The following is a 14,028-nucleotide window of genomic DNA, read 5'->3' as shown; positions in this document are numbered from 1 at the left end:
AGGTCCAAGTCCCTGAAATGCAAGGATCTCAACTAAAATGCACATGACAGATAGTCACCTAACCTCTGTTCTGAAGCCTACAAGGAAGGATAGTCCATTACTGTCAAACAGCTCTTAATGTCAAAAAGTTGTTTTTGATGTTTAGTTTTCTTGCTTGTTTCACATACTCTGTGCATTAGTATAGAGATAACTGAAACCATGAGCCTTTCTTCCACACACTGCTGCCTCGGTTTCCCCCAGTAAGGAGTGAAGTGCCACCACCACACATCTCTGGAAAGCAGCAGGAATTGTTCTGTACACTACCTTCTGCTGCCATCAGAGTGTGTTCTGGAGTTTGCAACTGCCGTTTTTGCCCTTCTGGCTGAGAATCAGTGTTCAAGGTAAGAGCATGGAAAATATTTTGCAGCTCCAAAGACACAGCATGATTCCTGACAGCACTGGCGGAGGAACGGGAATGCAGAGGGAGCAGACCGCCCCCGGCACCACTATTCCAGTAGGGTGCCATCGCGGTACGCACCCCCCCACGCGCCGGGTGCCATGCCACCACAGTCAGCATGCCATGCCCCCGGAACATGCACCATGCCCCTGTGGGCAGCACGCCACACACTCGCAGGCGGCGTACCATGCCCCCAGGATGTGTGACACGCCCCCCAGGGGTGCCAGCCACGCCCCCACCTGCTCTCCACCCCGGTAGCAGAGCATGCAGCTAACTGCCTGACAGTCCTGCTTTTTTTGTCCAGAATGAAAATTTTCCATAAGTGAAGCTTTCAGGGCAAATGTGGAACTGCTATTCCTGCAAAATAAATACAAAAATTACATGACATAATGAAGCAAAAGGGTTTTGATTAACTGAGCAGAGTTCCTCAACAGGATTTAGCAGTTCTTTACAATATATCATAGAGATTTGAGTGTGGCAGTGGTTTTGCTTTTTGTCTTCCAAAGTTAACAGTAGCCTATTTTGTTGTTTTGTTTGTTTCTAAATTCACCATTGTTAAAGATTGATCATTGTCCCTTACAACTCTTTCACATGCATACTGAAAGGTTTTATTACAAAGGTACAGGATCTTCTTCAGTAGAGTGGGATGTCGTAAACAGTTAAGTAACACACATTTGAACAGCAAGCAGTGGCGTAGTGTGGGCAAAGCAAGTAATTTTCGCCCCCTAACCTGTGGATTTGCGCCCCCTAACCCTAACCCCCAGATGTTGCGCCCGGTGTGGCTGGCCCCCCCTACACCCCCCACACTACGCCACTGACAGCAAGCAAAAACAGAGAGCAAGGGAAATCTCACTTCTTTAGGATCTACTGCATAAAAAGGGTGGTTTGTGTCACTTCGTGGTAAGGTGAACATCACCTGAACCCATTCTATACTTATGCCTTCATGGAACTGTTCAAAGTGACTTATCACAATCTTGAGCAAGTGAGATCTGGCAACAATCTAACGTTTGCTGAGAAGACAAAAGGACCACAATGCATATAAAAATGGAATAGGTGTTTGGGCGAGGACATAACTTGTAAATGAGCTTGTATACCTCTGTCCTCTAGTTCTATAATGCACTTGAGTTTCAAATAGCCTCATGACCACATATAGATGCCATGGTTTCAACATAATAATATTCCTCCTCCCTTCATTGCTGTTTACCATCCTGCCTGAGTTCTGGAGAACTTGCACATTATTTTGTGCTATTTGAGTTAGCCTGATACATATTATTACCTTAAGATGGACATTGGAATTTTTATTTTGGGTCAACGAGGCTACCTTTATTTATTTTTTGTGAGGCTTGCATAAGTTTACTGCAGTGTCAAACGCTGATGCATGACTCAAGACCTATTTTTAGTTAGTGCAAATGGAAAGCTGCCTCTCTCATTCTTGCCAAGATGGAAAGCAAAAATGAGCATACTCATAATTTATATTTATTTTTCCTACCCCCCAAAAAACCAACCCCTTGATAATACAATGTGGTGGAGAGGGTTTCCAAAAGTGTTGCTATAATATGTTGCATTTGGTTCAATGAATGATATTAGCCACAGATCATGGCAGCATGCACTTTCTTCTGCATGTCTACTAAGGCTGTGGACTTGTATTTCTCAAATAGCAGCCCCATAATCCCTTTATGATTTTATTGCTTTGGATAACATTCCAATACTTATATTCCTCAATGTATGAGTACTCGTGTACATTAGATTAAAAACAAAACATGGTACTTTTTTAAATGGTTTACCCATCTCTATCTGCAGCAGAAAGGAGCATGCTTATCCACAGCTGCTGATGACCCTTGCTTTTCCATGTTCCCAAGAAAGAACTTTCCCTAATTGACCTTGTTAAACTCTTCCTCCTTAAAACAATTTAATGGAGAAAGAACTGCTTCCTCGTCCTATTTATTGGTTTCTAATGACAAAGGAGAAATAAATGGTCCTCATACATTTTCCACCAGGCAGCTTTCATGCCCCTCTCCTGTTATATACTGCCTTGAACATTAATCACATCCCATCGGTTACCACAAGCTTCATGATCACTGAACAGCTGCAATATTGAGAAAAATGAGTTTTCATTTGTTGTTGTTGTTTAGTCATTTAGTAGTGCCCGATTCTTTGTGACCCCATGGACCAGAGAACACCAAGCACTCCTGTCTTCCACTGCCTCCCACAGTTTGGTCAAACTCATGTTGGTAGCTTTGAGAACACTGTCCAACCATCTCGTCCACTGTCGTCCCCTTCTCCTTGTGCCCTCCATCTTTTCCAGGGAGTCTTCTCTTCTCACAAGGTGGCCAAAGTATTGGAGCCTCAACTTCAGGATCTGTCCTTCCAGTGAGCACTCAGGGCTGATTTCCTTAAGAATGGATGCGTTTGATCTTCTTGCAGTCCATGGGACTCTCAAGAGTCTCCTCCAGCACCATAATTCAAAAGCATCAATTCTTCAGCAATCAGCCTTCTTGATGGTCCAGCTCTCACTTCCATACACCACTACTGGGAAAACCATAGCTTTAACTATATGGACCTTTGTTGGCAAGGTGATGTCTCTGCTTTTTAAGATGCTGTCTAGGTTTGCCATCGCTTTTCTCCCAAGAAGCAGGAATCTTTTTGTTTTTGTGACTGTCACTAGGAACAGTCTATTAACAATTGTCATTGCTTTGGCGTGTTCCATCACATTTCCACATTACTCTGTTGTTGTTGTTGTTGCTGTTTTCAAAAAAAGTTGCATGGAAATTCACTTTTAAATGAATACTTAAACATATACAGTAAACCAGCAACTTACACAAGGGTGATGTTCCAGGGATCGTGCCTAAAGCCAAAATCATGTATAGTCAAAACTCATTAGATTCAATGGCAGGTGGGATTGCCAAAGCCGTTTTTTCTAGAACCCCTCCCCCTTTCCACGCCCTTTTTAAATTTTCTTGCTGCACACATGAAGCTGAACACACACAAGTTAAATGTGCATAATTTGCAGTCTTTCTGTATTTAAATAATATTTTCTCTCAAATCAAACATTTGTAAACATATTTTGATTCTTCCAGGAACTGTGTCAGAACAGTTGGAAGGTGTGAAAGCAAAAGGACAATAAAATGTAAGTCTGCACATTTGGCCAGAAGCTGTGAATCAGATCAATTCATATCGGAATTCACAAATATGGAACTCCTCAAGCACCTCTCAAAATGAGCATCTTCAGTTTTTATTAGCTTTTGGAGGAGTTCTCAAACTTTCTACTCCCAGGTTCCAGTTGAGTGGATTGGAAATTACTGAGGTCCACCAGTCACAAGATGGTGCAACAGGGGTAGAAACAGTCACAAAATGATGGCAGGTGAAATCGGAGTTCAGCAGCGGCAATTGCCGATGCAATTTCTTACTGATACCTGATCCTTCTTTGGCAAATGCTAAATGCTTTGCCATAGCATTTTCCTTATAGCAAGGAGTTTCATAATGCAGCTTTCCTCAAATTTTAGCTCAGAAAGAATTGTGACTCTCCTCCCAAATTTTAGGAATAATTTTCTGATCCAGAGGCTCAAAGTACAGAAAGTATTTAATTTTATATTTTTCTCCCCAATGCTTCTCAAACTGTTTCTATTTACCTCCTGTAATTTCTACTTACCTTCTCCTTTCTCCCCCAAACGACCAGTCTTTTCCATCCCTCCTTTTAAATTCACTTCTTCCTGTAATAGCTTCTCTCTCTTATTATGTTCCTTTCTATTCCCAATTTCTATACATATATTTAAAAAGTAACTCTTTCTAATTTCCTTCAACATCTCCTCTAGTCCTTTTGCCTCAGTGGAAGGAGTTTTTCTGAAACTTAACCACGTTTGCTTACAGTATTATACAAGGACCTTCTAGTGTCATCATTGGCCCAATCAAAAGGCCACAGGTTGTAGCGCTGAAGCCCACCTGAGTGGTCGGAGATCCACTAGTAGATCACAGTCCACTTTTTAAAGAAATGCTGGTTTACTATGTTGTGAGTGTTTTACGCAGTTGCCCTTGCATCCTCAGTTTTGGGGTGCAACATTTCCTCTAGCTCTGGTTATTATTGTAATTATCATAAATTTTTTTATTAAAAAAAAATCATGCCTGAAGTTGAATTTAGTTGGCACAGAGACCTGGATTGCGTCTTTTCTCCATCACTGCATTTGAACTGTCAGTAAAGAAGATATTAGCATAGCGCTCCCCTCTCCCCACAAAGGACTGCCAGACTGTTTGATCCACCATCTTTGACTTCTCTCCTTTGATTTGTTCCCAGGCCTCCTTTGCTCTCTAGCATGCATCTTTAATTAAGTAAAAGCTGTTCCTGGCATGAAAGGGAACTCCTGCTGTTAGTCAGCTTGCAAGGCTTTTAAAAGGTTTGGCTGCATATGCTGAGAAATTGGGAGACAAAAATCCATCCTTAACGTTTCTGTCATGGTGGTTCTGTTCGCAAGACAGAGTTATGTGTTGGCCAAAGTTGACAGCATACCTGTTAAAAAGCAAGCTATTTTAACACACAAACGATTGAGACAAAATGGTTTAGATGTTGAGACAGATGTTTCTCACTCAGGATTTGAGAAGAAAATGAAGCTTGCTACCAGTCCTCCATCATGGAGGGCAAGTGTTGCGGTGAGATCACCAGAAACTGCCTCCGTGTTGTGGGGCGGGACTGTTTGGATGGCCACAACACCCCATTGGTTGCCCCTCTGTTGCTGGGGCAGAAATCTGGTCAGTTGGGTTGGCTATTGGCTGCTGAGGGGTACTTAAGCTGCTGCACGTCGCTGGAGAGTTTCACTTTCTTGCGACGTGCAGCGCATCACCCACCCACCTCTCCCTATATTTAGGGTTGTTCTTCTGGCCTTGCTATGCCTATCTAGGGGTCTCTGTTTTGGAGCAGGGGCCCGGTAGAAATTTTGCCATTGGGCTGATTGGCTGGTGCCACGTGGTTTTTGCCTACTGTGTAGCAAATTGTCACAACTTTGTAAGGTTGGCGGCTAGGCATTTGGTTCAATGTTTTGGGGAGAGGATGTGGTTGGCTGTGCCTGCCCCTCCATTGCTGCTGCTAGGGAATTCTGTTAAAGGAATCCAGGAGCTCGCCTTGCTTTTGTCCGAACTCTGTCAAGGGGCCAGGGCCACGCCAGAGCCCCTAGGAGCATGTGGGGTGAGCTGTGAGATCGAAAGAGTTCTCGCTCCCCCAGGATGCTTGCCCAGTGGATGGTGGTGCCTAGTGTCAGTCCTGTTCCTTCCACTGTGCAGGTTCAGGTATTCTGGAACTATTGCCTAAACAACCACTCACATGCTGTAATCAATAAAGTTGTGGCCAAAATTTAATGCCAAAAACCTTAAACTAAAATCTGTGTCTATTGTGTCTTCATTTGGGAGTGGTTTTGGGGGTCTACACACGCAAATTTCAGCCACTATTCCAAGCCACTCCTACCACACCTCCCAGGCACCAAAACATTCCTCTTCTTGCTCCACCTATGGAGAGCCTACTCGGTAGTGGCACCCACCCTGTGGAAAACCTTCTCACCAGATGTCAAATAAATAAACAGCTCCCTGACTTTTAGAAGACATCTGAAGGCAACCCTGTTTAGGGAAGTTTTTAATGTTTGATGTTTTATTGTGTCTTTAATATTCTGTTGGGAGCCGCCCAGGAGTGGCTGGGCAGGGTATAAATAATAAATAATAATAATAATAATAATAATAATAATAATAATAATAATAATAATTATTATTATTATTATTATTATTATTATTATTATTATTATTATTATTATTATTACTATTATTACTATGTCAGATAAACTTCCATGTTGGGTAATATGTGGTCCTCCAGATGTCCTCAACCCCAGTCATTGATCATGCTGACTAGAAGTGATGGGAGACCAACATCTGGAGGGCCACAGGTAAGCCAACCCCTCTTCTAAATTCCAGATGTAAGGCACAAATTACAGGAAAACACTCTTTTGCTATGCTAAAAGGAATCAGACTACTTGCTGCTGCTCATTTCCTCACAAAAGCTCCCTGGAATCTCAAGAGGCAGCAGAGTTTGGTGGAGCAGAATCAATTGAAATCTGCTTCCAAAGAGATTGCCATGGGTTATGGCTGCACTCAGAGGAAGCACCTAAGGGATGGGGAAACTGTGACCCTCCACTCCAGCTCCCATCAGCCCCAACCATTCTGGCTGAATGGTGGTGGGTGATGGGAGCTGTAGTTCAGCAGCATCTGGTGGGGGCACAACTTCCCTGCCCCTGGCCTAAGCCCACAATCATAGCTTCAAGGAAGAGGTTTGCTTATTGGCCTTTATCCCAAAATCATAATCAGGCCTTGGGATGAGGTCAGGAGCTAATCAATTCACTCAACCCAATGAACCCCTCAACAAGAAGGGTCTCTTTGTGGGTGGACCTGGTTGCGCTGAACACAGTGAAGGGTAATTCTGAAACAGATTAGAAATCTTCTATCTGCCACTGGTGCCAGCACAGCTGATACCTCTGAACAGCTATGTTGACAACCGTAGGTCTCTCTGTATGAATCGATTCTGCAGGCTGGCAGGGAATCTGCCAGACATATGAGGATAAATTAAGGAGATCCCAACATCCACACCCACCTACACCCACACCCACACTTGTGTGAATGTGTTATCATAATGGATAATGGCAGTAGGGCAGAAAGTGAAAGACAGTCTCCTTGCCTCCGCAGCTGCCATGTTTGCATGACTGGATCCTGGTTATATTATATCATATCATTATATTATATTATATTATATTATATTATATTATATTATATTATTATTATAACTAGTATATATTAGCACTGATTTCATCTGCATGTGGACACATTCACCCCTCCACCGCATGGGTGGTGAAGAAAACAAGTTAACCACAGCTTCCTATTACATGTGATGATTTCAAACAAGCCAGGTTTGCAAGCCATCTTTAAACTGTGGTTTGCATGTCACAGGAAACCATGGTTAATAGTAGCTTTTTGCTTTGTTTTGTTGATTGCCCCAAGGGAGGAGTGAAGCTCCAAAGCTACTTGTGGGTGCATTTCCTGGCTTATTAAACAAAGATTTGATCATGTGGACCATGATCAAGAACACGAGATGTTAATGTATCTGATTATGTGTGAATGTTCAATATGTATGTACATGTGTGATTGTAGATGAGAGAACGTTGGTGCATTAATTGGATAAGAAAGAGATTATGGGATGGAGGAAATGGAAGAGAATAGGAGATCTTTGACTCGGAGCCTCTCTCTACACCCAGTTTTTTCATTCTTTTTTCTATTTGTAAGCTATGTTTGTTAACAGACACATCTTTAAAAAGTCAAAGGATAGGTGAATAGATGGAACGTTATTCCATCTGAATAACGTCAAAATTCTATACCAATCTTGCTGGGTAGAAGCCCTGTTGAACTGAATGGGACCTCTGAGTAGACATGGGAATATCTAATATCATTCTAGAGCACAATCATTTTCCAGTACAGAAGGAAATTCAGCAAATGACAGTATTTACCTTTTCCGAAAGACTGGATGGGTTGAATGAGGCCATGCCATGTTTCCTCTACCCACCAATGAACATATAGTGCCACCTAGGCTTCACTGCTGGGAAACAATGTACACTCCCAGCAATACCCAAAATTGGGGTTTTTTTGTGGGTGTTCAGTTAAATTAAAAGGCCTGAGGGCTTTCTGGTCATGTGTGAGCACTCTGCCTTGTTAACTGTGCACTTAGCATTGTACCAGATGTGCACAAAGCTGTGTCCTGAAATACGGTACAAAGTTGTGCAAGACTTTGTACAATAATTCCCAATATCCACTCGATCATGCTGACGGTATGTGGAAGAATACTCTACTCCAGACCTGGTTGCAACATAGTACTCATGTACCCATGTTTGCTCCTCGTGTGAAGAAGAAGAAGAAGAAGAGTTTGGATTTGATATCCCGCCTTTCACTCCCCTTCAGGAGTCTCAAAGCGGCTAACATTCTCCTTTCCCTTCCTCCCCCACAACAAACACTCTGTGAGGTGAGTGGGGCTGAGAGACTTCAAGAAGTGTGACTGGCCCAAGGTCACCCAGCAGCTGCATGTGGAGGAGCGGAGACGCGAACCCGGTTACCCAGATTACGTGACTACCGCTCTTAACCACTACACCACACTGGCCTCGAAATATTGAGTGCATACCTGCCAACATTTCTGCGATGAAAATAGGGACGCCCTATTCCATAAATAATATTTCTTACTATTTATACCCCACCCATCTGACTGGGTTGCCCCAGCCACTCTGGGTGACTTCCAACATATATAAAAACATAATAAAACATTATACATTAAACAAACCCTGCCTATAAAGGGCTGCCTTCAGATGGCTCGGGGGTTGGATAATTCCATATCCTCCAACATTTCTCCAATGAAGATAGGGGCATCCTAAGTAAAAGCGGGACATTTCGGGATCAAATCAGAAACTGGGATGGCCTCTGTAAATCCAGGATTGTCCCTGGAAAATAGGGAGGCTTGGAGAGTTTGTGCATTTGGGGGTTCAAATCTCATACATCTTTCCAATGATTGTATTGAGGCATCTGATCAAGGCCTGTATTTTAAAATGAGCTTAAAAATATATTTGCAAATGTTTGTATGTTTCATGCCAGGCAGAAACCAGCTGGCTAAGTACTTTGGCAGTTGTTTATCTTCCTGCTCTCCTGAAAAAGGGCCCCCCTGATTTATAGCAGTAGCAGGAGACAAGTTTATCAAAGTTGTAAAAGGGAATTACAGGCTGGGAGCAAAGGTTATACTGACCCTACATATTACAGAATACAATCAAGCTGCAAAAACACTAATTGTGAGTTGGTAAATAGTAAGATTTATTGTTTAACAGAAAATAATACCATGTGCCTCCCATCAGACTGTAGCCATATTTTCCTAAGGTTTAAGGTAAGAGCTAATGGGAAAAGCAGCTGGCTGAGAAAGGGGGGTGTAAACTGAAGAGGCTTCTTTTGAAGCTGTTTTTACTGAGTTTCTTTTTACTTTGCAAAGGCCTTTTCTTCTAAAAAGCTATCTATGTTATGTATGAGATTTATTGGCTTAATGTAATTATGCAAAGGATTTAGAAAGTAAGAAATGTTAGATTCTTATGTTAGATTCTTATTTCATTGATGGTGTGTGAGAATGTGAACCCTGTTTAGATAGAATTTAATACCATGAGCCATTTGTTTTAGCCATTTGTTTTGGAATGCAGGGGCAGCAGGGGCAACAGGGGCAAAAGGTGATCTGGTAATTAAGGTGCCTTGTCGAGGCAAATGTAAGATATATGGCTACTTGTCTGCCATTTATGGATAGAAGGAAATATAGCTCTTTGTCTCCCATAAAAGGTAATAGGAAATGGGAGTATCTTTTATGATTGGTTCTAGCAAACAGCCAATAGGAATTTCAACCAGGCTGATTGGACAGAGGCAGCCAAAGGAGGAGCAAGGGGGCTGGGCTGAGGGAATATAAGTGCTGGCCATCAGGGCTGGAGGGGGCAGAGCTTTGGTAACCATATACCACTGTGCCTATCATTTATTTGTCTGACAAATAAATTATTATTTTAATTTCTCTATTGCTGCGTTGAATATTTCATTCCAGCTAAGCGTTAACCACAAGCAGGGTGCTACAGTATGCCCAGGGTCTCATGTTCAATCATACGCAAGAGCTTTAGATAACAATACAGCATCATTTATATGCAGTAATATACTAATTGTTGTGCTCTCCAATTTAGAATTATGAATCTCAGATGAACTGAACATGAATGACAGGTTATACAAGTACAGATCAAACAAACTGGGAGCCAAAGTATGCCCTTGGAACACACATTTTGATGCAACAATATATTTTAAGAGCAGACCTTATGGTCCACATCTGACAAGTACAAATTTCTGAAGACTAAGATATGTGGTATACACCTTACTAATTACTGATAGTAAACAAATTGTTATCTCAAAATCTCTGCTATTGTGGGAAAAGGCTATATTTCTCAAAGTTCATTCTCTTTATACCTCTTTTTAATCTCAGTTTTCACAGAGATGTTTTTTAATGTAGTAATAGGAAAGAGGCAACATATTAAAATTCTCCCTATGGTTCTACAAATATAGACAATGCAATAGGTTGTTAATCTCCCTACATTCTTTGTAAAAAGAGAAAAGCAAAATGCTATTTCTTGAAAAAATAGTTCTTTGGCCACTACATCCAGAAGCAATCAGTGCTTCCATAATTGGAAATTAAGTTCTCATTCTGCTGGTTTTATTAGTTAATCATAAATTTGACTAAAAATCATTTAAGACTTGTAGATTCAACAAATTCTGCCTTATATTGCCTGCCCATTTCAGTCTTTTAAAGAACTCATCATTATTGAAAGAACTAATTTAAAGAACTCAAAATAGTCATAATCCCACTGGGTAGTGGAAATATCCAGCTTTCAAAATTGACTCTTGATAGTATAGTTGGGAAGGGCACTACCAAATCACAGAATTAACCAGCTTTCAGGGTTGAATTCTTCAGGCTCTTTTTGAGATACTTAGGTCCTTTTCAACTCTGGAAAAGTTTTTGAGTAGGCCCAGAAAGCCCCTTCCCACCATCACCTTGTGGTGAGCATTCTTAGGTGTTGACTGAGGCATGGTGCTTCAATACAGGTTGACAGTATAATTTATATCAGCCCAGGGAAGCCTTCCATCACTGCAGAGAGGCCCAACAAGGTCCCCCACCCCTGCAGAAAGGCTTGGTGGGGCTCTCAGCCACCACGGGCCCCTCAAGATTGGAGGGGGCTGAGTCCCATTCCTGTTGGGGGGGGGGGGTTAAGCTGTCCTCAGCTCCATAGAGTTGGTGCCTATGACTCCAATGGATGGCCTCTACCTTCTGTGATGATGTCAGGCCACTACATGAGTCCTGTTCGTCCAGGCCTATCAATGGGGTGGAGATCAGTTCACAAAGGACTTGAAGCATCTACATCATGGGTAGGCAAACTAAGGCCCAGGGGCCGGATCCGGCCCAATCACCTTCTAAATCCGGCCTGCAGACAGTCCAGGAATCAGCATGTTTTTACATGAGTAGAATGTGTCCTTTGATTTAAAATGCATCCCTGGGTTATTTGTGGGGCATAGGAATTTGTTCATTTTTTCCCTTCCAAAATATAGTCTAGCCCTCCACAAGGTCTGAGGGACAGTGGACCGGCCCCCTGCTGAAAAAATTTGCTGACCCCTGATCTACATTACCCAGGTGGCAAAATAATTTGACACACCAAGATTATTTTCTACTGCAACTGAAAGTGTTTTCCCACTCCTAGCTGGTGCTATTGTGGGAGATGCCAATTCAATTTAGAAAACTAAAATCTAGAAGCTATTGTATAAGAATGACAATTAGGAAGAGTAGCTATGCCTTAACTACCACTTTTTAGGGGCAGAAATTTATCAGTAGACCCCATGAGTATCTTACTCATAAACAAAGCAGAGTAGGCTATGGCAGCTGCAAAGCTGACTTTGTCTATTGTCAATATTATGCAAATAAATTAAGTAACACATAATTATCCACAATGGGGTGGATTTTTAAACATGTTTCCTTAACACTGCATTATAGTTTTCAGATTACTTTTGTGATTCTAGAGGAGGTTCTCTGAAAGGTCACCGATTTCCATGATGCAGTTTTAGAATTCACTCATGCATATTATGTGACATGATTTTTGACCTCCCATATAGGGACAAAGCTAAATATAAAACTCTACTGCAAACAAGCTCAATTCTTTGTATGCAGGCATGGTCTAACAGTATAATCCTTTGCCGGTTTACTCTGAAGTTAAGTCTTGTTAATAGTCAATGACACTTGCTCCCAAGTAATTAAGCACGGGATTGCAGATTTAAGAATTTTAAAATTCTATGTTTAAGCGATATAATATAAATACATAAAGCTCTGTAGACAAGCATTTCAGATGTTTATGTATACAGTGGTACCTCAGGTTACATAGGTTTCAGGTTACATACGCTTCAGGTTACAGACTCTGCTAACCCAGAAATAGTGCTTCAGGTTAAGAACTTTGCTTCTGGCTGAGAACAGAAATCATGCTCCGGAGGCGTGGCGGCAGCGGGAGGCCCCATTAGCTAAAGTGGTCTTCAGGTTAAGAACCGTTTCAGCTTAAGAACGGACCTCCGGAACAAATTAAGTACTTAACCCGAGGTACCACTGTATACATATATCACATTTATTCCAAACTGCCACTCCCTCTCTGCAGACTTATTAAAGTCTGGGGTTACATTTTCACCTCAGCCATATATCATGGATGGCATTCAAGCAAGTCAGGTGCATTGATTTCAGTAGGTCTGCTCTTGAGTAAAACTTAGTTGAGTACCCCCACATCTCTTTTATCTCAATCAGATCCAACCATTCATGAATCCCTCTCCTGCAGCTAAGTAGTGTGGTGTTCAGGTTTTGTTCAAGTTATTATTAAAGCGAAAGGCTGACTTACGTAAAAGTGTGGATTGGGTGTGACATTAGCTGACTGGAAAGAGAGGGACGGTCTCTCTCTCCTTGAAGACAAAAGCTACTTCCTTGTAATATCCAAAAACGTCTGCCTGAGGCAACCACTCCACTCTAAGCCTATAGGTAGGGCCTGTTCCACTGGCAAGGCACTTCCCACTTGGTGTCCCTTCCATTTCTGCCTGCCTCCTAGATTGCAGGACCTGCATCCAGAACAAGGAAGCTGCCCACACTCTTCCATTTCCAGCTCTCATCTCCCTGCTTCCTTAGTTAGAACCAGCATTTGTCAGTAGCTCAGTAGTGCTCTCAAGTGTCCTCCACTGCCCATGCCTGCCACTTAGCCTGGTACGGCTCAGATCATCATATGCTTCCTATCATGTGACACTGGAGAGCTCCTGTGCTGTTGGACCACTTCATTCACCTTTTCTGGTCTAGCCGCTCGGTAAGAACTGCAACATTATCTGCTCCCCGTTTGCTGTCCAAATAAACAAGGGCTTCACATATTCTATGATTCCCCAATCAAAAACCTGGTAAGAAACTGAGGAACAAGGGGTGCAAGGCAGATCACATCATGAATACATGACAGAAGCAAGAAGGAAGGAAATATTGGTTCCCTGCTCTTAATAATAATAATAATAATTTATACCCTGCCCAACTGGCTGGGTTTCCCCAGCCACTTTGTGCGGCTTCTAACAAAAGATTAAAAATACATTAAAACATCAGACATTAAAAACTTCCCTAAACAGGGCTGCCTTCAGAGGTCTTTTAAAAGTCAGATAGTTGTATATTTCTTTGACATTGAGAGGGAGGGTGTTCCACAGGGCGGGTGCCACTACCGAGAATGCCCTTTGCCTGGTTCCCTGTAACCGCCAGAAGACTCTTGGCACTGGACCTAAGTGTCCAGGCTGAACAATGGGGGGGGGGGGTGTGGAGACGCTCCTTCAGGTCTACTGGGCTGAGGCCATTTAGGGCGTTAAAGGTCAGCACCAACACTTTGAATTGTGTTCAGAAACGTACTAGGAGCCAATGAAGGTCTTTCAGGACCGGTGTTATATGATCTTGGCGGTCTCTCCCAATCACCAGTCTA

This window comes from Podarcis bocagei (genome assembly GCF_964188305.1).
Source record: "Podarcis bocagei genome assembly, chromosome: 11".
Classification (NCBI taxonomy): domain Eukaryota; kingdom Metazoa; phylum Chordata; class Lepidosauria; order Squamata; family Lacertidae; genus Podarcis; species Podarcis bocagei.
Note: the sequence above shows the minus strand (reverse complement) of the source record.